General features: G+C 40.6%; 1 pseudogene; it reads left to right on the forward strand.

Moving 5' to 3' along the window:
• Positions 5,782-6,621, forward strand: LOC102180646 (annotated as a pseudogene).

Below are 22,358 nucleotides of genomic sequence, written 5' to 3' on the forward strand. Positions count from 1 at the left end.
TTTCTCTGGTGCCCCCATTCGGAGATAGGGTGTCAGTTTCCCGCCTCCCCGAGACCCTGGGAAAACAAGGCTGGGGATGAGGGGAAGGGGCAGCAAAGAGCCCTTCCTTCTGGAAGGCTTCCTTCTGGTCTGCAGTTGTAAGTGGGAGGGAGATGAATTGTAACGAGTTTTATTGTCGAGGTAGTTGGTGTTGATGTTTGGAGAGTTGGTTGTTGAGGCTGTTGTTTCTTTACAGCTTCCTGAATTCCTGCCGGCTCCAGCCTGATACTCAGTAATAACCCTGGGAAGGAAGTGGGGTCACCCTCTGGGCTTCTGGGATTATTGTCTTCAGGCTTCCTGAAGACTGCCAGGGGTTTATAGAAGAGGAGGTGATGCTCATCTCCCAGTATCCTGTGGTTCTTCCCTAGTCTATGTTTATCTAATCAAATCTACTTTTTCCTTGCCTGTGTACCCAGCCCCAAATAAATAAACATTTAAAAAATTTTAAGGTCTTACTCATCTGTCTCTTATTTCTGTCCTAGACTTTATGAAAATGAGAGGGAAATACAAGGCTTGAAGGCAGTTTGAGACACGATGGAGATATGCAAAACAAATGCTAAGAGAAATTAATGAAAAATATTTAAAATCATGAAGCGGCTATAAATGGCTATGTGCAATAAGACCGCAGGCTCTGTAGCCAGAGGACGTAGGCAGGAATTCCAGTTTCGCTTCTCAGCTACTGTCTGAGCTAAGGGTGAGTGGGAAGTCCTGCCATGCTAGCTCAATGACTCCCAAGTACATCCCTTTGTCTCTGTTTTATGTCATCTCTTACCTGATTACTACAGCCAGCACCTCTTCATAATTAGTTGACACTTCCTTCTCTAATATAGCACGTTCTATTGCATTAGGAGAAAAAAACAGTACCCAAACCTGGCATATCACCAACCCCAGAGCCACTGACCCAGTGCGTGCATGTATGCTAAGTCACTTCAGTCGTGTCTGACTCTGTCCAACCCCATGGACTGTAGCCCGCCAGGCTCCTCTGTCCATGGGATTCTCCAGGCAAGAATGCTGGAGTAGGTTGCCATGCCCTCCTCCAGCGGATCTTCACAACCCAGGGATCAAACCCGAATCTCTTAGATCTCCTGCATTAGCAGGTGAGTTATCTACCACTAGCGCCATCTGGAAGACCCCTCTGACCCAGTGTGGCCTCAAACCATACTTTGAAAACCGCTTCCTTCCATCCTCTCATCCAAAAGAAGGTTCTAAAACCTAAATTGGATCATGTTACTTTTCTGCTTAAAACCTTTTGTGGTTATGGATTGCTTCACACATAGCCTGACACTCAGAAGGTGATCAGTGCATATTTGATGGATTAATGAACAAACAAAAGAATGAGCAATGCAAGAATAATTCCATCTAGGGACTTCCCTGACAGTCCAGTGGTTAATACTCTGCACTCCCAATGCAGGGAGGGCAAGCTGGTTAGGAACTAAGATTCCACATGCCACACATGCAGCCAAAAAAAATAATTAAAAAAATAATAAAAAGAACATAGGTGTGACCACCTGTTGAGATCATTAAAAAAAAATTTTCTTGAAAAAGAATCCACGTATGTATTACAAGACCTGGATTCAAATGCCTGTACATATTAACTAGTCCCATGATTTTAGGCAAGTAACCTAACCTGAGACTCACATTCTTCATCAATAAAATGTTGAGAGTCATACTTGCCTGCCTGCCTCACAAGGTTGGGGTCAGTCTACAAGTCAGATAACATCAATGGAAGGATACTTTGGGGACTTCCCTCATTGTCCAGTGGTTAAGAATCTGCCTTCCCACACAGGGGATGAGGTTTGATCCCTAGTCAGAGAACTAAGATCTCACATACCTTATGGCAACTAAGCCCAAGTGCTGCAATGAGAAAGCTAGTGCACCACAATGAAGACTCAGTGCAGCCAACATAAAATAAATGAGTAAATAAATAAAATGAAATTTAACATTTTTTACAAAGAAGGGATACTGGGAACTAGATACAAGGGAATGTCAGGGTGAATCATTTGGGTAGGTTTACAAATGCATGTAGAATATGAATATTCAGTTCTGGGTTTCTTTCAAATATTTTACATTGCCTTTATCTGTGAAGTTTAATGGTAAGACTTGAGTGAGAGGTGTGTGTAAGAGCAGCAGAAGAAAACCCTCCAGAAATTATTTCCTAGGGGAAACCCTCCCTGACCTTTGGAGTTGGTCTGCTACTCCTGTTACATATAAATTGCTCTCATAGCATGACATTTCTTTCTTTCAATTGAAGTCACTCAGTCATGTCCGACTCTTTTGAGACCCCATGGACTATAGCCTACCGAGCTCCTCTGTCCATTGGATTTTCCAGGCAAGGGTGCTGGGGTGGGTTGCCAATTCCTTCTCCAGCGGATCTTCCCAACCTAGGGATTGAACCCAGGTTTCCTGCATTGTAGGCAGATGCTTTACCATCTGAGCCACCAGGAAAGCAAAGAAGAGAGTGGCCCATACAGGGACTCATTTCATTCAATGAGAGCTTATAATTATGATTTCTTGTTTAACACTTGTTTCCCCCACTAGTCCTTGAGCTCCATAAAGGCAAGGAACATGTCTACCTCTTATTAACTACCAAAATTGCTGTTTAGTCACAAATTCATGTCCAACTCTTTGTGACCCTATGGATTATAGCCCGCTGGACTCCTCTGTCCATGGGATTTCCCAGGCAAAAATACTGGAGTGGGTTGCCATTTCCTTTTCCAGGGAATCTTCCTGACCCAGGGATCGAATCCGCATCTCTTACATTGGCAGGCAGATTCTTTACCTACCAGAAACTTCTTTCTAAAACATACATTAGCTCCTATCATTCCTCTTTAAGAACAAAATATTCGAGACCTTCCTGGTGGTCCAGTGGTTAAGAATCCACCTTCCAATGTTGGGGGACAGGAGTTCCATCCCTGGTTTAGGAGCTAAGATCCCACATTCTGTGAAGCAACTAAGCTCCTGTGCCACAACAAAGACTGCCTGTATCACAACCAAGACCCAATGCAGCCAAATAAATAAATACTTAAAAAAAAAATTCTTCAGGAGCAAGGTCAGATTCCTGAGGTTAGTCCTGACTCTTCCTTTCCAGCCAATGTCCCATCATTCCTCAGCTCCAGCATCCCATGTCTTAGCTATAATGGAAGAGTCACAGCCCCATAACACAACCACCATATTATCAGACTTTTCAACCTGTTGACCTCTCTTCATATTGTCCCCTCTCCCCATACATCATTTTCTCAGCTGGACAAATCTTATTCAGCCCTAGCTCTAAAGTCACCTACCGTGCAAAAGCCTAATCTTTTTCAGGCAGAGTCAACCCTTCCCTTCTTTGTCTTCCACCCACAGGCCTTTCCCCAAGCAGTTTGCCAGGACTGTGCTTCTACTGAGAGAGTACAGCTACTCTTATATTTCCTATACTACCCTGGTTCCCCCACCCTATTCCAAAGGATCATTTTTATTAGGTCTCTGCCCCTTTGAGGGATGTACACATCTCCTAGCACAGAGTGGGCACTCAGAATGTCTGTTGCTTGGAATCGAGTAAGCACCTAACAGGATAAACAAGTAATAAACAATATATTTATTTTTTAAAAGACTCAACTTCCTTAGTAATTAGGGAAATACAAATTAAAGACTGTAAGTATAGTATGGTTCCAAATAACAACCATTAAACCAAGTAAAAATTAGATACCCAACGCTGGACCAAGCTTTGGGAAACAGATATATTCACACACAGGCCAGGTAATAATCCTTCTAGAGGCACACTTAGGTAACACTTGGCAAGAGCCTACTGGCTTTCTTTTGACCCGATCTCTCATCTAGTAATTTAAAAACAAGTGAAACATAATAAAAGAAAAAAAATCTCTATGTACTAAAACACATCATTGGGACTCAAAAAAGCTGCAAACAACCCCCTAGTGAAAACTTAAATGATTAAATACTAATATTATAAAATAGCTTGCTGCTGCCAGAACACGGAGAAACACAAAACCATGTTTACAAAGTAATGTGAAAGAAAAACAATATTTAAAACTATATGGCCCAACAACTATTGAGCCTGTTCTCTAGAGCCTGGGAGCTACAACTGCTGAGCACATGTGCCACAACTATTGAAGCCCGTGCACCCTTGAGCTTGTGCTTCAAAACCAGAGAAATCTCTGCAATGAGAAGCCTGTGCACTGCAACTAGAAAGCAGTGCCCACTCACCACAACTGGAGAAAAGCCTGTGAAGCAATGGAAACACAGCACAGCCAATAAATTAGATATATACATACACACACACACACATACATATACCTGTATGGCCCAGCAGCATGGTGATCCTGCTACTATAGCAAATAATGATAGCTCGTCTCAGATGATGCCTGATGTTAGCATGCAACAAAGTACCATGCCCCCACCCCCATGTGCAGGCCATGCAGGGAAACAGTGCCTCCTGAAACTACTTCTCCGGCCATGGGATGCCTTTCAGTGCACCTTTCGTTGGTGCACCCAATGGAAATCAGATGTTCTGTGGTCAGAATCTAGGCTTCCCAGTCAATAAGGATGTCACACTAACAAACTCATTGTTGGTCAACTTATTGCAGAGTGATATCTCTGCAGGCAATTTTGGGGTAAACAATAAGCAAAGTAACATCAATGCAAATAAACTGAAGAAGAAACCCCCTTGGTAGAAGAAAAATAGTTAGCAGAATCCAAATACTCCAGATACTCACCCAGCTGGTCTGGAGGAGGCTGATAAGCAGCCATTACCTGGAAAACAAGGAACTAGCTTGGAAAACTCAGGCCCTAAATCGCCAGAATTTTGAAGCTGACCATCAGGCCCTTCACAGAGTTTGGTCCCAAAGGAAACTCCAGCCACAGCACTACAGGGGTCTGTTCCCAGGTTAGAACTCAAGGCAAATGCTGCCATAGTGTCTGGACAGAACAGTGAGCCCAAAGAGGTAATTGAAAAGTCCAAAACTCCAAGCCAAAGAAATGCCCAAACTGAAGAGCCAGCTTGTGGCTTCTGAGAATATGGAAAATGGACATGGTGAGCCATCCTCTGTGCTTCAGCCTCTAGGTCTACTAAAGACATAACCAATGTGGTGCAATCCAAGCAAAGAAAATCCAAGTAAACAAGCTGGATGACAACGTGATATTTGTAAATGTGTGTGAAATTTACAAAAAGTGATTTTGAGTTGTGACTTTTTAAATCCATTTCTATACGGTTAGTTATTTTGACAATGTGGTCCTTCTCCTAGTCCCTGCAACTTATTTCGTAAAGCACAATGGGGAAAGCGGTTATTGAACTCTCTTGATGTTGCAAGATGAAGTTCAAGGTTTCTAAAATGTTGCCACATATTGAGCAGAGCTAATGCAATTACATTATTAGTTTTCACATTTCTTAAGCAGTTTAGAGTACAGGGTAATCTTCTCATGATGTGCTGTGGAAGTACTGTGTGTGAATAGCAGTAGTAGGGCAGAAAGAATCTTCTCATTTGGAAATGTTGTAAATAATTTTATTATGTAGTGTTTTGGATGTATTTGTTGTAGAAATGGACCAATGAATAAAGGAAATCTAAGGTTTTTTAAAAACAAAACAAAAAACCAAAAACTGTATCTAGCTCATCCTCATCCTCTTGTTGCCTCTGCTTTTGATGAGGGGCCCAGGTTGGCTGGTGGGAGGCCAAGAGGCCTGGGTGTGGTGTTCCTCACAGGCTCGGGCAGTTTGGGCATTCCCCAGTGCCCCAGGGTCTGTAGCAGATGGGAGTTGCATACCTATACTCACAAGAGGCCTGGAGAGCAGCTGTTTCTACCCACCAAAATGACCCTATCCCTGCAAGAATATTTACAATGGGCACCGATGATCCTCAGATAAAGTAGGATGGAGAAGCATCTGTGAAGAGAGTTGCTCTTGATGCTTTTTACAAGGATGCCTATGAAGTCAGTAAGGCTAAATTTGAGAAGCTATAAACTCAACCAGCTGTTTGACAAAACATGACAGGTTTGCTGACTCCTTTGGCTTTGAAGAGATGTTGAGTGAGCACAGGAGGTCTGATAGCCAACAGGCAGTTACAGATGCTCCCTGGTGGTTACCTGTTAAAGGCACTACCTGGAGACACCCAGAAGGGCCCGACTCTACTGTTTGACCTAGGCCAGATCACCCGGGCTCCTGAAACCACACCGGGCACTGCACCTGGGCAGGGAAGTGGTTACCCATGAAAGTTGAGTGGGAATACTGCTGTCGAGGAGGTCTGCAAACTAGACATTTCCCCTGGGGCAAGAAACTGTAGCCAAAAGGCCAACATTGTACCAACTTTTGACAGGGCGAGTTTCCCATGACCAACACCAGAGACCACGGGGACTGTGTCTGCTAACGCCTTTCCTCATAATGGTTATGGTTTATATCAATATAGTAAGGATGCCTAGGAGTGGACTTCATACTGGTGTGGACCGTTCACCATTTTGTTGAAGGAATGATTAATCCAAAAGGCCCTCCTTTGGGGAAAGACCGGATGAAGAAAGGTTATCCTGCATGCACCATACAGATATCGCTATGCTGCTCGAAGCCAGGACACACCTGGAATTCTGCTGTGCAGCTGACCGCCTGCCCGCCATAGGCTGAGCCATGAAGAGTCTTCCTGAGTCCACCAAGAAGCAGTGTTTAACCTGTATGAGTCTTCCCTCAGAGTGCTGAACAATCTCGTATGAAAATTCCCACTCCAAGGTGGGTTACATAGCTGACTGATGGCTAAAGTAATCACACTGCAGACCAAATTGCTAATCTGCACCACCTTGTGTGGGGTTTCTCAGGTGGCAGTTAATGGGGAAGAACCCACCTGCCAATGCAGGAGATGCAAGAAATGCAGGTTCAACCCCTGGGTGGGGAAGATCCCCTGGAGGAGGGCATGGCAACCCACTGGAGTATCCTTGCCTGGAAAATCCCATGGATAGAGGAGTCTGACAGGTTACAGTCCGTGGGGTCACAAAGAGTTAGATACAACTGAAGCCCTTAACTTGCCCACATTAGCATGTGCACTTTATCATTTGGTGAATTTTATGTTTACTTTCAGAGAAGGCAATGGCAACCCACTTCAGTATTCTTGCCTGGCAAATCCTATGGACAGAGGAGCCTGGTAGGCTGCAGTCCAGGGGGTCGCTAGGAGTCAGACACGACTGAGCGACTTCACTTTCACTTTTCACTTTCATGCACTGGAGAAGGAAATGGCAACCCACTCCAGTGTTCTTGCCTGGAGAATACCAGGGACGGGGGAGCCTGGTGGGCTGCTGTCTCTGGGGTCACACAGAGTTGGACACGACTGAAGCGACTTAGCAGCAGCAGCAGCATGTTTACTTTTGATAAAGAGGAAGGAGTAGAGGGAACCCTGAGTTTCAGGAGGCCTGCATTCTACCCAGGCTCTGCCCCTGGGGTTAGACCCCAAGGTCCCACACTAGACCTTCTTGGGCCTCAGTGACCTACTTCATCTCTACAGTGAGGGGATGAGTAATATAATCTCTGAGGCTCTCTCCCAACTTGCAAATACTCAGAATATATCAGATTCTATCGTGATTTCACAGTGAGAATTTATGATGTTATGTCTTAGCTATTTCTTCCATGTGTGAACCTTGGGTGAAACTAATTTTGTAAAATATTAATGATTTTTTCTTATGAATTCTTTTTAGAAAAGGGTGGGGGGTGGCAGTGATGAGTCTTTCTATTCACACTGTATTTTTTTTTTTTCAAGGATGGTGCACTCAAATTCAGCAACCTGAACACATAGTAACATCACTGGGGTGACTCTATTGTGCTTTATCTCTTTAAAAAAATTTATTTATTTATTTGGCTGCACTGGGTCTTAGTTGTGGCATACAGGTTCTTTAGCTGTGGCATGTGGAATCTAGTTCCCCAACCAGGGATTGAACACCAGCTCCTGCATTGGAAACTCAGAGTCTTAACCACTGCACCACCAGGGAAGTTCCTGCTGCTGCCTTATTTTGTGTTTAATTTTTTTTCTAGTGCACTGTTTTGATTCTCTTCTCATTTCTTTTTCTGATTTTGTTTTTAGTTATTTTCTTAGTGGCCAGGTGTTAGAGGTAACAGCTCCGGTTAATAATAATCTAGTTTGAATTAAACCAACTTAGCCTCAAGAGTATACAAAACTCTGCTCTTACACAGCTTCATCCTCCCTTCCTTATGTTGTTACTGTCACAAATTACATATGTAAGCATTGTGTGCCCATTAACATAGATAATTGTTGTTTTTGCATTTGTCTCTTAATCATATAGGGAAAAAAGAGAAACAAACCAAAAATACAACAGTACTGGATTTTACACCTAACTATGTAGGTACAGTTACTGGTGTTCTTTATTTCTTTGTACAGTTTTTAGTTACTCTCCTTTCGTTTCAGTTGGAACAACTGTTTAGCATTTCCTTAGGGCGTGTCTGCTATTATAGCAATAAGTTCTTTAGGCTCGTTTAAAATCTGGGAAAACCTTAACTTATCCTTCACTGTCATTAATAGTTCTTTTTCTGTTATTATAAAGTTCTATATATTTATACTTTAAAATGTTAATAACTGTCTTGTGGGTTTTTTTCCAATTTTTTAAATTGTGGTAAAATACACATAAAATTTACCAGCTCAACCATTTTTAAGTGCAGAGTTCAATGGTATGAACTTCATTTATATTGTTGCACAGCCATCAACATCATCCATCTTCAGAATTCTTTTCATTTCACAAAAGTGAAACTCAATATGCATTAAGCAATAACTTGTCATTCCCTCCTGCACCTCCAGACTCTAATAAACACCATTTTACTTTCTGTCTCTATAATTTTGACTACTGTCAAATCATGCCAGGAACATGGGCCACTATTCCCACAGCTGACACCAAGTTTTACCATTCTTCTTTCCATGTCCAGAAAGTGTTCTGAAATCAATCAGAATAGAGGACACAATGGCATTTTTTCCCATTACAAATATACACACACGAAGTTAAAGTAAGTTGTAAAAAAGTGAAAAGGAATAAAAAGTAAACTGACAAAATCAACTCTCTCTCTCCCATTTCTATCCTTAGTTCTTTTTCCCAGCGCGTTCTCAGTCACTCAGTCTATCTCCTGCTGCTGCTAAGTCACTTCAGTCGTGTCCGACTCTGTGCGACCCCATAGACAGCAGCCCACCAGGCTCCCCCGTCCCTGGGATTCTCCAGGCAAGAGCACTGGAATGGGTTGCCATTTCCTTCTCCAATGCATGAAAGCGAAAAGTGAAAGTGAAGTCGCTCAGTTGTGTCCGACTCTTAGTGACCCCGTGGACTGCAGCCCACCAGGCTCCTCCATCCATGGGATTTTCCAGGCAAGAGTACTGGAGTGGGGTGCCATTGCCTTCTCCCAGTCGTATCTGAGGCAACCACAATTACCAGTTTCTTGTGGATCCTTTCATATATCATCTATGTATAAAAATGTATGTTTGTGTAAATGAAAGTGGGGTTCAGCTGCTTACTGTTCAAAGGCCAGTGAAGAGGCAAGACTAGTGGAAAGGAAAATTTGCTTTATTTCGGATGCCAGCTATGGAGGGGGGCGGGTAGGGAGGGAGTAGACTTCTATCCCAAGGCCAACTCCTACCCCACTGACATCAGAGGGCAAGAGCTTTCACAGATGGAGAGAGGGGACTATGTGCAAAAATAGCAGTCGGCTCTGACAGTCATCTTAAAATTGGCCATGCAGTGGTCTGATCAGCATCACTTTAATTGTTTTAAGTAAAGTTAATTTTCAGTTCTAGGCTTCCCAGGTGGCTCAGTGGTAAAGAATCTGCCTGCAGTACAGTAAGCCTAGGTTCTATCCCTGGGTTGGGAAAATCCCCTAGAGTAGGAAATGGCAACCCACTCCAGTATTCTTGCCTGGAGAATCCCATGGACAGAGGAGCCTGGTGGGCTGCCATCTATGGGGTTGCACAGAGTCAAACACAACTGAAGCAACTTAGCAGGAGCAGCAGCAGCAGCAGCAGCAGCAGCAGCAGCAGCAGCAGCAGCAGCGGGCTGAATTATAAGAGGCCCACAAACTTTCATAAATTTTTCTTTCAGAATCTCTACCAGGTTCTTTTATTATTATTGTTGTTGTTGCTTATTTTTATTTTATTTACTTGTGGCTGTGCTGGGTCTTCATTGCTGCAAAATTATGTTTAAAAGTGAAGAAAAAATAAAAGAATGTTCCAGACAAAAACCAAGGGAATGTGTTGCCAGTGGACCTGTCTTGCAAGAAACATTAAAAGATATTCTTTAGAGAGAAGTAAAATGGTATAGGTCAGAAACTTGCATCTATGTAACAAAAAAAAAGAGCATTAGAGAAGGAATAAGTGAATATAAAATCTTTCATTTTATTGATCTAATATACAACTATTCAAAAATAGCAACAGGACTTCACTAATGGTACAGTGGTAAGAATCTGCCTTCCAATATAGGAAGACAAGTTCGATCCCTGGTTCGGGAAGATTCCACGTGCTGCAGAGCAACTAAACCCATGCACCACAACTATTGAGCTGGTGCTCTGGAGTCCACGAGCTGCAACTACTGAAGCCCATGCACCTAAAGCCTGTGCTCCATGTCAAGAGAAACCATCACAACGAGACACCCACGCACCACGAGGAAAAGTAGCCCCTCCTTGAGGCAGCTAGAGAAAGCCTGTAAACAGCAATGAAGACCCAGCGCAATTAAAAATAAATAAATCAATAATAAAAATAACAACAATGTGTTGGGAGATTACAGCTTATAGATAACTGAAATGAGTGACAACATTATAAGGGACAGGAAGGAGGGATTTATAATTCTTTTATAAGATACCTGCACTATTCATGAACTGGTATAGTGTATTTGGAATTAGATTAGTTGTAAATGCATATTTTAAACTTTAGGGAAATCACTAAAGCTTTTTTAAAGTATAATTAACATGCTAAGAGAGGAGAGAAAATGAAATCATATAAAATGCTGGATTAAAACTAGAGAAGAGAAAAAATTAGAGAAGAAAAAAGGAGAATATTCAAATAAAGAAACAAAGAATTGCAAAGAATAGAAAATAGTCACAAATATGGTAGATATTAATCCAACTTTATCAAAAAACATTTAAAATGTGAGTAGTCTAAATACACCAATTAAAAGACAGACTGGATAAAACAGACAAGACCCAATTGTTGCCTATAAGAAACCTGCTTTAAATATATAATGAGGGATAAATATAAAAAGATGGACAAACAATCCAGTTTTAAATGAATAAATGACCTGAATAGACATTTCTCCAAAGAAAATATACAAATGGCCAATAAGCTTATGAAAAGATGCTCAACATCATTAGTCATTGTGTGCTAAGTTGCTTCAGTCCTGTCCAACTCTTTGCAACTCTATGGACTGTAGCCTGCCAAGCTCCTCTGTTCATGGGATTCTCCAGGCAAGAATACTGGAGTGGGTTGCCATGCCCTCCTCCAGGGGATCTTTCTGACCCAGGGATAGAAATCACAGTTCCTTAAGTCTCCTGCATTCGCAGGCAGGTTCTTTACTCCTAGAGCCACCTGGGAAACCCATATCAGTCATTAAGTGAAGTTGTTCGATCTTGTCTGACTCTTTGCGACCCCATGGACTGCAACCTACCAGGCTCCTCCGTCCATGGGATTTTCCAGGCAAGTGTCCTGGAGTGGGTTGCCATTTCCTTCTCCAGGGGATCTTTCCAACCCAGGGATCAAACCTGGGTCTCCTGCATTGCAGGCAGACACTTCACTGTCTGAGCCACCAGAGAAGCCCAAGGGAAATGCAAATCAAAACCTCAGTGAGATGCCATTTCACATCTACTAGTACTGTTGATGTGAGATGGCATCTCACTGAGGTTTTGATTTGCATTTCCCTTGGGCTTTTACACCTACTAGGTATTGTTGCAGAGAAGGCAATGGCAACCCACTCTAATACTCTTGCCTGGAGAATCCCAGGGACGGGAGAGCCTGGTGGGCTGCTGTCTATGGGGTCGCACAGAGTTGGACATGACTGAAGTGACTTAGCAGCAGCAGGTATTGTTGAGAATACCTGGAATATCAGGTGGAAAAATTGACACATACATTGCTGTTAGGAAAATAAATGGTGCAATCACTACAGAAAACAATTTGGGAATTCCTCAAAGACCTGAACATTTAATTACCTTATGACCCAGCAATTCTACTCCTAAGTACATGCCCAAAAGAGTTGAAGGCAGAGGCTCAAGAGATATTTGGACATGCATTTTCGTAGCAGTTTTGTTCACAATAGTCAAAAGATGGAAACAAGTTTCCATCAAGAGATAAATGGATAAGCAAAATGTGACATATATGGAGATTCCTATAAAAACTAGGAATAAAACTACCACATAACTCAGCAATCCCACTACTGGGCATATGCTCTGAGAAAACCATAATCCTAAAAGGCACATGTACCCCAATGTTCATCACAGCACTATTTACAATAATTAGGACGTGGAAGCAACCTAGATGTCCATCGACAGATGAATGGATAAAGAAGTTGTTGTACATACACACGATCAAATATTACTCAGCCATTAAAAGGAATGCATTTGACTCAGTTCTAAAGAGATGGATGAACCTAGAGCCTATTATACAAAGTGAAGTAAGTCAGAATATGTGTGTTAGTCACTCAGTTGTGTGCGACTCTTTGTGATCCCATGGACTGTAGCCCACCAGGCTCCTCTGTCCATGGAATTCTCCAGGCAAGAATACTGGAGTGGGTAGCCATTCCCTTCTCCAGGGGATCTTCCCGATCCAGGCATTAAAGCCAGGTCTCCTGCATTGCAGGCAGATTCTTTACAGTCTGAGTGACCAGGGAAGCCTGAAGCAAGTAAGAAAGGGAAAGGCAAATATCACATACTAATACATATATACAGAATCTAGAAAGATGGTACTGATGAATCCATCTGCAGGGCACAATAGAGACGAAGACATAGAGAACAAACTTGTGTACACCGCAGGATAAAGAGAGGGTGGAATGAATTGAGAGAGTAGCATTGAAACATATACATGACCATATGTAAAATTAGATAACCAGTGGAAATTTGTTGTGTGATTCAGGGAGCTCAAATCTGGTGTTCTTTGACAACCTAGAGGGGCAGGATGGGGTAGGAGGTGGGAGGAAGGTTCAAGAGTGAGGGGACATACAAATAACTACGACTGATTCATGTTGATATAGGGCAGAAACTAACACAATATTGTAAAGCATTTATCCTCCAATTAAAAATAAATAAAAATTTTACAAAGTGACATGTCCATACAATGGAACATTATTCAACTATGAAAAGGAGTGAAATTCTGACACATGCTATAACATGGATGAATCTTGAAAACATGCTTAGCAAAAGAAGTTAGACACAAAGGACAATGTTGTATGAGTCCATTTACATGAAACATCCAGGCTGGGCAAATTCAAGGAGACAGAAAGTAGAGTAGAGGTCACAAGGGGCTGGGGAGGGTTCTAGGTACTTTCATTGCAAGCATCTTTGCTATAGACATCTTAAGTTTCAAGCATATTTGCTACATAGCTAATTGTCTATAACGCAATTTTAGTTTCTTGACAGTCTGGTTTTATTTCCCCTTGATGCAGAACTCCCATTTTTATAATACATAAATCTTGGATCTCATTATGGTCTACACAGTGAAGAGTCTTAAAATAGTGGATGATAACAACAATGTATGTCAACTTGATACAAAATAGGTTGATAAAACTTATAAGAAGTGTGTAAACCAGACTGCACACTGTATTGGAAAATGGTTACATGTCAGTTTGCAAATCCTTCAGTGATTTGAAGGCATAGGACCCATAGAACTTTGGAACATCTATTGATGGACAAGATGCCAAGAACAACAGTGGAAAGGTTTTCACAACACAATACAAAGCTCGGTTACAAAATATACATCTTAGTATTTGGAAACTTATAATTCTCTTCACAAAGGAAATTTTAACATAAAAGAAAAAGTACAATGCTGAACAAGGAGATAAATCATCACTGACAATAAAAATATATGTAATATATATTTATGATATGTATTATATTACAAAAATATAAGACCAAAATATGTATTATATTATATATATTATATAACTGTGAATGAAAGACTTGGGAAATAAGTGCTTACATGTAGCCCACAAAGTAAAATCAGTTATTTGCACAGTTTTGCAGTGAACCCACACACATTATAGTTTATTTAAGGATTTTGTAATTTGCAATAAAGTCTTTCTAGTTTTGTTGTTCATATGTTTCATTAGGTCGTTTTAATGTCCCTCTTTGGTTTTTTGTTATTTTATCTTTTACAGCAGAATGGTCTTATGGCCAATCAGTTACGAGCAAAAATATTTGTGCCATAAACGTCTGCAGCAGTGATGTCTATGGCAAAGATGCTTATAGTCATGGACATGTTGGGCAGAGTGGATAATGGAGAATTCCTATTAATGGGTATAGAATTTGTTTGGTGTGGTGAAAACATTTTTGAATTACTGATGACAGTTGCACAACATTGTGAATGTAGCTAATGCCACTGAATTGCACACTTAATTATTAAAATGGCAATTTTATGTAGTATATTTTGCCACAATTTTTAACAGTTCATAATGTATTATACCAAAGTCCATCAAATTGTACACAAGAGCCAAGAGATGTGGGGAGGGGACTGACTACAAAGAATCATGAGAGAAATTTTGGGGGTAATGAAAATATTCTATAAAATGATTGTGGTGATGCTTGTACATCTCCATATCTTTTTCAGACTCATTTCATAGTATACTTAAAACTGGTGAGCTTTATTATGTTTTAATATCTCATAAAGTCTGACAAAACATAAAAGTGTAAAAAAAAAACCCTAAATAGAAAGTAAAATGGAATTAAATGTTCTCCATAAAACTGGGGAGAAAACAAATAAAATAAATACTCTATATGTATTGAGTTGGTAGTGTAAGTATACAAAGAACTATCTCAGATGACTGAGATACATTAATTTGACTATGCAGCCATAGTCAAAAGTACTCTAAGGACAAAAAGAATCTAAAAAAACCCTCAAATTGTTTTTGGTAATTATATTTTTGGTGGTTATTGGCAACATTGTTTTTTGTTTGTTTTCATTTTTTTTAAATTGGAGGCTAATTACAATATTGTGGTGGTTTTTGCCATACATTCACATGAATCAGCCATGGGTGTACATGTGTTCCCCATCCTGACCCTCCCTCCCACCTCCTTCCCCATCCCATCCCTCAGGTTCATTCCAGTGCACCAGCCCTGAGCACCCTGCCTCATGCATGAACCTGGACTGGCGATCTATTTCACACATGATAGTATACATGTTTCAATGCTACTCTCTCAAATCATCCCACCGTCGCCCTCTCCCACAGAGTCCAACAGTGTATTTTTTACATCTGTGTCTCTTTTGCTGTTTCACATATAGGGTCATCATTACCATCTTTCCAAATTCCACATATATGTGTTAATATACTATATTGGTGTTTTTCTTTCTGACTTACTTCACTCTGTATAATAGGCTCCAGTTTCATCCACCTCATTAGAACTGATTCAAATGCATTCTTTTTAATAGCTGAGTAATACTCCATTGTGAATATGTACCACAACTTTCTTATCCATTCATCTGCTGATGGGCATCTAGGTTGCTTCCATGTTCTGGCTATTGTAAACAGTGTTGCGATGAACATTGAGGGTACACGTGTCTCTTTCAATTCAGCATCATTGTTGCTCTGAAAGTGTGTATTGTGGGAGAAATAGAATAAAAATAATAAAAAATAAAATAATGTTGCTGTTATTGACAACTGATATTTTTTATACTGTTAAGAAGAGATAATGAGGTAAGACTGATGATGTTAAGTAAAAACTCCATAGCTTATTTTGAATTGGAAGTGTCAACATGAGCTCATGATATATTTAATGTTTTTTTTTTAAATTGTATTTTCTAGCTCTGTTAACTGAAAAGATCTAGGGTCCATGACCAACCCAGTACCAATGGGCATTCCTGGCACTCAGTTTGTTGTTTTTAAATGTCATTTTGTTAAAGTAACCTGGATTCCTTAAGGTGGCTGATTCCAGGACTGGGACAGATCTGTATACAGAAGATGGGCCTAAAATAACCTGTCATTATCAGGATGCAAAGAAATTAATAAAGACAAATGATGTATCAAAGGACTCTGGACATAACCTGAGTAAATTCACACCAGCCAAAACTACTATTTGAGCATCAGAAAGAGTTACAGCCTCAATGAATTATAGCTTCAAATTGGATTAAATCTATTTATTCATAATGATACTACAAAAGCCCACTTTATCGGTCACTTTTGAAGGATGGTAGGGAATCAACTCATTATTTTAACAATTGGTAAAGAAAAAAGAATCAACATTTGTTATGGTTTTCCTATACAAGTTGAATATCTCAGGGTAACTGAATAGGTGATAAGGGGAAGTTTCTCCTTATAGAAGTATTCTAATAAACTCGGTAGAAAAGAGGATTAAAATATCACCAGTTGCCAAACCCTAATGAATGAATGGATCTAGGAAAAGACAATCAATAGCTGATAACATTGATAAAAAGAGGCAAGAAAAAAAAATTTTTTTTTGGCCATGCCATGCTCATGCGCAATGTTGGTTCTCCAACCCAAGGCCCCTGCGAAGCAAGCATAGATTCTTAACCACTGGACCACCAAGGAAGTCCTGAAATTAGTCTTACTTTGAAAAAGAAATCTAATCTGATCAAGCCTTTACATTTAACTATCAATCTAAACCAAATTCAAGAGGGAAAGAAACATGATACTATGGGGATGCAATCAGCAAACTATATGGTGAGGGGCACCTGCCAATGTAGGAGACACAGACTGATGGGAGATCTCACATGCCACAGACCAGCTAAGCCCGTGGGCCACAGCTCCTGAGCCCGTGCTCTCAAGCCGGGGAGCCACAACTACTGAGCCCACGTGCAATAATCCTGAGGCCAGGCGCCCTAGAGCCTGTGCTCTGCAAGAGAAGCCACCACAATGAGAAGCCCTCACACTGCAACTAGAGAGTAGCCCCTGCTTGCTGCCACTAGAGAAAAGGCCGTGCAGCAATGAAGCGCATCCAAAAACAAATAAAATACAAAATTTATACTGCGAGAAACCTGACAAACGACTGAGCACACACAAACAAAAACATGCACGGATATACTCTTTACATTGTTTTTAATCCAATAGAATTTTTAAATGTCTATGTAGCAAAATATATCAGCACTTTTGTTTATTGCTTTTGGATTTCACTTCTTGCTTAAGAATGTCATGGCTATTTCAAATTAATAAAAATCATGTACAGTTCTTCTAATATACTTCTATTATTTCCTGAATTCATATTTAAGGAATTCATATATAAGGTGTATGTAAAGGGAATGGAATAGAGATCTAACATTTTTATAAATTAGTAGTTAAGTCCCATAATCACATATTAACCCATTCTGATTTTAAAACGCCATCTTCATTGTATATTAAAAATCCATAGCCACATGAGCTTTTTTCTAGACTCTCTGTATGACTATCCAGGAGGTTTTTGTATGTGACAATAAAAATGTTTAAATTATCATAGCTTTAGAGTTTGTTTAGATATCTAGTTGGAACCATTCCCCTTCATTGTTCTTTTTGAAAATTTACTCTCTCCTTACAAATACCCTGCCAGATAAACTTCAGAATTAGTCCAATACCATATAACATGCAATCTAGTACCCCCTTCAATTTTTTATTTTGAAAAAACTTTAAAGAAAAAAGGAAAGAATAGTAAAATGAACATCTGTGTACTCTTATATCCAGATTCACCAATTTAACATTTGCTCTATTGCTCTTTTTGACCAGCAGCTGCATGCCAGCTGTTAAAAAGAATTAAGGCAAATTATATCAGAGGTGAGATTACAAAATGGTAGATACACTTGGGAAACAGCTTGATAGTGTCTTATAAAGTTAAACATACCTTATGACCTAGAAATTCCACTCTTAGGGATTTACCTAAGAGCAAATATGAACATATTTCCACACAAAAGTGTTATGCAAATTTTCATAGCAGCATTATTCATATGAAGCCCAAACTGGAACAAACCAAATATCTATCAACTGATAATTGAGTAAATAACTCCTTTATTATGTAATACTCTGTGCTAAAAAGAAATGAGATAGTGATATATACAACAAGGCCATGGAATCACAAAAAAATATTGAAGTGTACAAAGTCAAACAAAAAACACTGTATATTGTACAATGCCATATAAATGAAACTCTAGAAATGAAAACTATTTTGTAGTGAAAAGTAGGTCAGTGGTTTCACAGAGTTAGATTTTAGGTGAGGGGACTGATTACAATGGAGAATGAGGGGACATTTTAGAATGATGGAAACATTTTGTATCTTAATTGTTGAGATGGTACATGACAGTATACAATTGCCAAGACTTATTAACTGTACAGTTAAAATGGATGAATCTTATTTTATGAAAATTATACCAGATTTCTAAATTGGGTAGAATCTAATGCCTAAATTCCCTAATCTAAAAACTGGAGGGAAATCTTTAAAAGGAAAAAAATGGGATAATTAGGCAATTCAGTAGGAACTGATTTGAAATGTTCTCCGAGATACATTATCATGGCTAGTATTAATATTTATATAAGAGATATATAAGAGAAAAATGGTCAAGTTTGTGAACATAATTGCATAGAATGTCCTTGAAGTTGTTTAAGGAAGGAACTGGTAAGAGGGCAGTTGGTGGGGAGGTGAAGTGGGTGGTTGGGAGAAGTGGTGGGCCTTTTTACTGTTTTGGAATTCTTTCTGAGTGCACATAATATCTAGGTAAGAAATAAATAGGGCTTCCCTGGTGGCTCAGATGGGAAAGAATCCGCCTCAGTGTGGAGACCTGGGTTTGATCCCTGAGTTGGGAAGATCCCCTGGAGAAGGGCATGACAACCCACTCCAGTATTCTTGCCTAGAGAATCCCCATGGACAGAGGAGCCTGGCGGGCTACAGTCCATGGGGTCACAAAGAGTCGCACAGGACTGAGCAACTAAGCACAAGAAGAAATAAACAATTAAAGTAAAATAAAACAGTTATAAAAATAAACTGAATTTAGACTCAGATTTTTAAAAAGAGAGAAATGTGAACATTTTTAACAGTCAAATTTGGTAAGTGGGTTATACCAGCTGTAAGAACATATTGCTATGTTAATAACAACAACAACTAACACTAATTGAGTGTTGTCACATACTACTATTTGGTTAAGAATTTTAAAACAGCTTGAGACATACAGAAGTTACATAATGTCTCTGAGTTCATACAGCTAGCTGCTGCTGCTGCTGCTAAGCTGCTTCAGTAGTGTCCGACTCTGTGCGACCCCATAGACAGCAGCCCACCAGGCTCCCCCGTCCCTGGGATTCTCCAAGCAAGAACACTGGAGTGGGTTGCTAGCTAGAAGCTGTAAATATCTAAAGGTGCCTGGATCCTGACAGCATGGAAGGGAGTAAGATGGAGTAGTAGATAAGTGCTTCTTTGGGGAGTAAAGTAAATGTGACAAAAAAAGAAAGCTTATAGTACCAGCTACTCAAGAAGGCCTGGTTTGAAAGCAAGCCCCAGAGGACATGTCCAGGAGCCAAGACCTAAGGATCATATTATAGAAGTTACACCCCAATCAGAGTTCTCTTTATCAAATCAAAGGGAAATAAGCCAGGCACAAGTTTCCAGTCTGACTCAGAAGACCCAAAGTGTGTGGATAACACCTTGGTCTCAGATACTCTGCCATCTAGCAGTGATGTAGATTTGATGTGTGCCTTTCAGCAGCTGGAAGGGCCAGGATAGGAGACCAGCATTCAGGGAAAAGAGAGAAAGTAGGGGGGACATTGGAGGGTATAAATGATGTAGGGTCTGTGAGGGAATAATCATCCCCCTTTTGCCCCGAGTATGGCTACAGGATGGAATAGGCACAGGAAGCCAACAATTGGGTGTAACGGGATTTTTTTTTCATTAACTCTGATATTTCCCTGAGTGTCTCCACAATCTGTTGTCCCTCTTTTATCTCCAGACCATTTGGTTGGGAACCTGAGCTATTGCAAGCTGGTGTCCGGATTTTGACCCAATTGACTAACACTTTTCTGAGATCATTTCTAAGAACCTTTATTTCTACTGCTTTCTTGGGAGACCCCCAGTTTTCTGATTCCTCTGTAGAAACCAACCAGTCCCCTCCAATTTCTCTCCTGCGTATCAGAGAACTTGGAGAAGAGTCAGTTTTGTCCCCAAGGCAAGGAGACAGATGGATTAGTGCGTTAAGTAGTCGGTTTCAGCCACTTTGGAACTTGAGTCTATAGCTGGACTATAATTAATTAGTGTGAGTTTGTTTTTGGGGTTTTTTTTCTTAGACTCTAGTTCTGTGTCCTCTAATTTATGAGAACTTTTCTAAAAGCCAGGATCCATGTCTATCACACCATCCAACCTATCAAAACCACAAGGCTCTACTTCCAAGTATTAATATATCCATTGCTCTCTCTACTACACCCACTCTGATCAAGAAGTCAGGAAACTGATGGCAACTCAAATTGCTTAATGTTTTTTTAAAGGTTAATCTGCTCAGACTTCCATGAACTCTTTATAGTAATCCCATTTCTTTTTCTTTCTTTCCCCCCCTTTTATTTCTTTTGGCCACATTGTGCAACTTGTGGGATCTTAGTTCCCTAACCAGGGAATCAAACCCAGGGCCCCTTGCAGTGGAAGCACCATGTCCTAACTACTGGACCACCAGGGAATTCTAAGAAAGTTTAATGAACGAACGATAAAGCAGAGACATTACTTTGTCCATAAAGGTCCATCTAGTCAAGGCTATGGTTTTTCCAGTGGTCATGTATGGATGTGAGAGTTGGACTATAAAGACAGCTGAGCACCAAAGAATCGATGCTTTTGAACTGTGGTGTTAGAGAAGACCCTTGAAAATCTCTTGGACTGCAAGGAGATCCAACCAGTCCATCTTCAAGGAAATCAGTCCTGGGTGTTCATTGGAAGGACTGATGTTGAAGCTGAAACTAGAATATTTTGGCCACCTGATACAAAGAGCTGACTCATTTGCAAAGACCCTGATGTTAGGAAAGATTGAAGGCAGGAGGAGAAGGGGAAGACAGAGGATGAGATGCTTAGATGGCATCACCAACTCAATGGACATGAGTTTGGGTAAACTCCGGGAATTGGTGATAGACAAGGAGGCCTGGCGTGCTGCAGTTCATGGGGTCACAAATAGTTGGACAATACTGAGTGAGTGAACTGATAACTAATATATTGGGAAGTACAAGTGCACTAGTGGTGGCCACTATATCCCTAGTAGAAATGACAGAGGGGAGCGATTACTAGAATACAAAGACAGAGAGAGCTTTGGGGAGAGGGCTGTCTGGTAGGAACTGATACCTTTCATCAGCGGATAGATGCCCACAGCATCCTGCAGGATGGGAGTCAGGAGAATACCCTTATCTCATTTTCCCCTCACCCTCTGATCTCTTCATCAGTCCTCCATGTTGGCAATGCTCCACACTGACCAAATTTAACCAGAAGTTAGAGGGTCTACCAGCTGGTTAACTGGTCACCACAGCTCAGCTCCCTGGAGCACAGAACAAGGAAGAGAATGATCAGAGTGGCTCTGGAAAGAAAAGCAGATCATCTTTAACCTGGATTCCTGCTGTAATCTTAAACTTTAGTCTGATTTCTTCACAGCTGCCAAAGCCACCTTAAAAAAAAATTGTGATGAAATATATATACATCACAAAATTTACCATTTCAGCCATTTTTTTTAAGTACACAATTCAGCGGCATTAGTTACATTTACAATATTCTGCAACCATTACCACTATTTCTAAAACTTTTTCATAAACCTAAACAGAAACTTTGTATCCATTAAGCAAGAATTTGCTATTACTTGCACTTCAAGCTCCTGATAACCTGTAATCTACTTTCCAACTCAATGAATTTGCCTACCCTACATATTGAATACAAACTGGGGTAATCGTCTAGTTTCAGTGCACAGGCTTGTCATTGTGGTGGCTTCTCTTGTTGTGGAGCACGTGTTCTAGGGCATGCAGACTTCAGCAGTTGTGGCTCCTGGGCTCTAGAGCACAGACTCAGGAGTTGTGGTGGACAGGCTTAGTTACTCAGTTGCATGTGGGATCTTCCAGGATCAGGAATCAACCTGTGTCTCCTGCACTGGCAGGTGGATTCTTTACCACTGAGCCACCAGGGAGGCCCCTTACATTATCTTTACAAGGTTCATCCATGTAGTAGCATGTATCAGGACTTCATTCCT

This window comes from Capra hircus, chromosome 26 (genome assembly GCF_001704415.2).
Source record: "Capra hircus breed San Clemente chromosome 26, ASM170441v1, whole genome shotgun sequence".
In the NCBI taxonomy this organism is placed as follows: domain Eukaryota; kingdom Metazoa; phylum Chordata; class Mammalia; order Artiodactyla; family Bovidae; genus Capra; species Capra hircus.